The following is a 4,916-nucleotide window of genomic DNA, read 5'->3' as shown; positions in this document are numbered from 1 at the left end:
TTAAACAGGCAAAAGTTAACGCCTTCAAAAATCCAAACTTATAATTCTTGAGGAAAACCCACCACGGCCATTTTCCAAAAATTTACACTTCAGTAAACCGGACTTTGTTCACCTCACCATATACTAGGGAAACCGTCACAAGAAGGATACTCGCTTTTGGTTTACGTCGTCTTAACAAAAATTCCCGTTAATCTACAGCAGATTGACGGGAATTGAGTACTGCTGACAGTTACAGACTTACTCGTTAAACATCTATTTATAGCTGGAAAAAGTAACCGCCGCGCCCAGCAGCTAGTCAGTATCTTTCAGCTTTGTTAGAACCCCAGCAGTCACCCATAAAGTAATTTACATAAATTACCCGTTCTAAGTGCGAGAAGTTATTATACTAAGTGCGAAATAGTGCCTAAGTTCGTATTTTATGGACTAAGTGCGGTATTTTATCATTAAGTTTCGCGTTACAGGACCCCCCAAAATGAACATTTTCTTGCGTCTTGGGAAGAGTATTGTAGAGTGCCCAGTAAAACTTTGTGGTGTTAAGTATGATACTAAAACACACTAACTGCCCTAAGGATCCACGTCGATTTCATTCTAGGAGTCGAGATATGTTATTTTAAGTTTTTGGGATGTCATGGATGCAAATCGTTTGCTACAGGCTCAAGAACGCACTTTTTGTATACCATGTTATTTTAAGAAAATGTCCGTTTCGATGCGCTCTTCAAAAATGTTCGACTTGCGAACCATGATTTTCTGCGTCTGTGCCACGTAATTCAGCAAAAAGAGCATGTAATGGAGTGAAATGAGAGGGTGTGTCATCTCTAAAGTAAAATCTTTAAAAGAGCATAACTTAAGAACGGCTGGGAATAGGTGGCCGTTCTTTTTACCATCATGTGCGCCTAAAAAAAGTACACTATCGTGACAATCGATATCGGTCGATATGGTATAAATTGATAAAGTTATGCTCGATTATGTACGCGAAAACAGAAAAAGGGCGCTGGTGACAAAAAAAGTACTAACGATTCTGTTATTGTTTTGATATTCTGTCATCCCAGACTCTTGCGCATCTGGTGACCTATTTTTTATTCGCCAGTTCCGAGAAAAGTGTCGTTTCGATGCGTGGTGGGCCCGGGATGACAATTCGAGTTGAGTTGGAAGTTCATGTGAAGTCCTGGAAACAAGAAAAAAAGAAGATCCACGCTTCCCTAACTCAAAAAGTCATTAGAAACCGAGGGTAGCTTGTATGGAGACTTTTGTTCCTCGTGCGCTAAAACGCCGAATTAAATTTTTTATCTATACTTAACAGGAAAAAAGTTGCCTCCTTCGCGATATATAGGCAAATAAAGAATGGGTGCTATCATTTCGGGACAAAACAGGTGAAAATTTAGGTCGAAAAAAGTGTTTATAGACAAGGCATTTGAATTTAGCCAAAATCTGACTTGACCACGGGAATGCGCGCATAAAAGCACCCCTAGGGCAGTTTTTATACGGAGCAGTCTCATTTGCTTCCTGGATGTGCAGGGCCAAACATGGCCAAAAGTGGTGATTTTGGCCGTCCAAGGTGTCCATTTTCCGCGAAAATGGCGTTTTTTGGCGTCACTAAAAAAATCATTGCGAAGCAACTACTGGAGATATGCTTGTAAAACTTTGGGAGCGGTCGTGCGAACACATGCGCCAAGTTTTCTGCTAAAGTCTGCAGGCCAGATCTGCCGGGCGGCACATAAAACCGGAAAAAACCACCTAAAAAAAGAGCATGCCAAACAAAGTCTCACATTTCGCTGAATAACTTTTGATCTAGAAGAGTTAGACAAATTCTGATTGCGGGAACGGCTCCGCCGTGTGTTTTTACATATGTCTATGTCCCGTAGATAAAAAGTACATGTTGCAAAAAAAGTACATGTTGTACATAAATCTACCTTTGATATTCGGATTCCCCGTGAAAAACTACGCCTAGGCCGCAGGGTTACAAAGACGAGTCATTGCACTTATGCCCTTTTATAGACGCTTTTAGAAATCGGCCCAAAACAGTATTTATTAATTTAGACAGTGTTCCGCTGACATGTCGCATGCTGCGATATGTCCACGTGAAAGAGCACCGAAAAGCACCCCTAGAACACCCTTCATACCCGTTCTAACGGTTCTCTTTCATCTTCATAATAATCAAATTAAAGAACACCATACAAAAAACAAGATCTCGTGTGTAGTGGCTCGCCAGGCATACTAAAACCAAGATGTCGTGTGGGCACATGCCAGACATCATATCTTGCGTTTGCAAACACACGCAAAGTCGGTAAACAGCTCAAAACGGGCTAAAAAGTAGACAGCACCCGGACTTCCCCGGTGGTCACCCACCCGAGTACTACCCGAGCTTGAGGCTGCTTAACTTCACAGAGCAGACGGGATATGGTGCTTTCAGCCTAAGATGGCCGTCTACATTTGACTTTGACCGACACACCTATTAGTGTTTATCACTCGTATACATTGGTACAACACATTTACACACTCACATGTCCACATACGTGGCCATAGACTGCACACGATGGCCCCCAATACCCCTTCTGGCCCTCAGAATTGGCTGGGTGGATGGCTACACTTTATATAGTAACAAAACAAAAAGGGGGGTGGTGTGGCGCACTCCAATACAAACGTGTGGCCAGCAGCTCACTCCTACAACGCAGCATACGTATTCTCTCCGATAGGAACCCCACACAGACCGACACCTTCATACACAGCAGTGCAGATAGCCGCCGCACCCCATATTTGCGCATACGCGGCCTGGAAACAATGTTAAACCACCAAAGTGGCCATTTACGACTTGCACAACCATACCTACGCTTCCTATGCGACATGACATGTGCACGTACGCGTCTTAGGCAATATGAACACCTTCGACACCTTCATACATGCACAGCGCGCGCTCCGCTTAAGTACGACACCAACTTGTCATATACATCATGCGTTTCCTCCCGTCACCTTTCATCACCTCCATATTCACACCCATGCGCCGTCACCTTCCTCGCGCCATCACCTTTCACCATTTTCACCTCCATATCCGCGCTTCCTCCGCCGTCACCTTCCGCGTACGCGTCCATATTCGCTGCGTTTCCTCGCGCTTCCTGCCTGTTATTAATCCAAGCCAAAAACATCTCCAAACCCATACAATTAGAACAGCAAACAACTTCGCATTTTTTCACAAAGTCCTCAGCTTCATTTTGCATACTTTATCCTAGTCTAATTCACGCTATTCCGCTCTCTTTAACATACTTAAACTAAGTCTAATTCACGCTACTCTGCTCTCTCTAACATACTTAAACCAAGTCTAATTCGCGCTATTCTGCTCTCTTTAACATACTTAAACCAAGTCTAATTCACGCTACTCTGCTCTCTCTAACATACTTAAACCAAGTCTAATTCGCGCTATTCTGCTCTCTTTAACATACTTAAACCAAGTCTAATTCACGCTATTTCGCTCTCTTTTAACATACTTAAACCAAGTCTATTTCATGCTATTTCGCTCTCTTTTAACATAGTTAAACCAAGTCTATTTCATGCTATTCCGCTCTCTTTAACATACTTAAACCAAGTCTAATTCACGCTATTTCGCTATCTTTTAACATAGTTAAACCAAGTCTATTTCATGCTATTCCGCTCTCTTTAACATACTTAAACCAAGTCTAATTCACGCTATTTCGCTCTCTTTTAACATACTTAAACCAAGTCTATTTCATGCTATTCCGCTCTCTTTAACATAGTTAAACCAAGTCTAATTTACGCTATTTCGCTCTCTTTAACATAGTTAAACCAAGTCTATTTTATGCTATTCCGCTCTCTTTAACATAGTTAAACCAAGTCTAATTCATGCTATTCCGCTCTCTTTAACATAGTTAAACCAAGTCTAATTCACGCTATTCGCTCTCTTTAACATAGTTAAACCAAGTCTAATTCACGCTATTCGCTCTCTTTTAACATACTTAAACCAAGTCTAATTTTACGCCCTGCCGTCTAGCTTGCCCTGTTAAACCCCCATACTAAAATCTCACGATTTTGGCTCAGAAATCATTAGCGCTGGCACTTAGCGATTTTCACGCAAAGTGTTTCTCGCTTTCTGCCTGTTATAAACCCGATACTAAGGTCGCCGAATTTGGCTCGGAAAACAATAGCAGCGGCACTTAGCGATTTTTGCGAACAAACCTCACTAAGCCAAAACAAAGACTTTGACGATCTTAAGCTTAACAGTATTAACTCTCTACCAGCACTTTGACCGGTTACTTTCGCCGCCCCATAGCGAAAGTAAATCACTTTAACGCAGCCTTATTTCGACTGCTTAACTTTATAGTTTTAACATTGCGCGTTCGCAATTGGGGGGAGAAATGTTCATTTCTGAACAAATCAATAGAACAAGGGCTAAATCTCAGCAGATCGTAGTACAAGACTACTCTCATGCTTACAACACCCCGTTCTGTAGTTAAGTCGTCTACAAAGGATTTATCTTTCCCAATATTTGAAATTACAAATCAGCCTACTCTCCACCGCCAGTACTTGACAGGCAGCGGAGTGCGTTGCAATTGTATGATGTTGGGTGTCCAGAAGACACCTATCGCTATTCGCGGCACATCGGGAAAGGTGATTATCGTCTATTCCAGCATGGATTCTGACTTAGAGGCGTTCAGCCATAATCCTACAGATGGTAGCTTGGCGGCACTAGCTTTTCAGCTAACCGCAGTTACCAATTATCTGAACCAACGGTTCCTCTCGTACTGGGTTGGATTACTGTTTAGACAACGAACTCATCAGTAGGGTAAAACTAACCTGTCTCACGACGGTCTAAACCCAGCTCACGTTCCCTATTAGTGGGTGAACAATCCAACAATTGGCGAGTTCTACTTCGCAATGATAGGAAGAGCCGACATCGAAGAATCAAA

At 42.3% G+C, this 4,916-nt stretch overlaps 2 non-coding genes across 2 annotated transcripts; both read right to left on the bottom strand.

Moving 5' to 3' along the window:
- Nucleotides 1-2,307: 2,307 nt before the first annotated feature.
- On the bottom strand, nucleotides 2,308-2,421 carry PITG_33319. The gene has a single exon (XR_009934713.1). It is a non-coding gene; the product is annotated as an 8S ribosomal RNA (ribosomal RNA).
- A 2,082-nt stretch (nucleotides 2,422-4,503) lies between these two features.
- PITG_33318 lies at nucleotides 4,504-4,916 on the bottom strand (the record flags this gene model as incomplete). The annotated part of the gene is made up of 1 exon (XR_009934712.1): nucleotides 4,504-4,916. It is a non-coding gene; the product is annotated as a 28S ribosomal RNA (ribosomal RNA).

This window comes from Phytophthora infestans, genomic scaffold (assembly GCF_000142945.1).
Source record: "Phytophthora infestans T30-4 supercont1.52 genomic scaffold, whole genome shotgun sequence".
NCBI classification, from domain to species: domain Eukaryota; phylum Oomycota; class Peronosporomycetes; order Peronosporales; family Peronosporaceae; genus Phytophthora; species Phytophthora infestans.
Note: the sequence above shows the minus strand (reverse complement) of the source record. Positions and strands in the feature narration are given on the sequence as shown.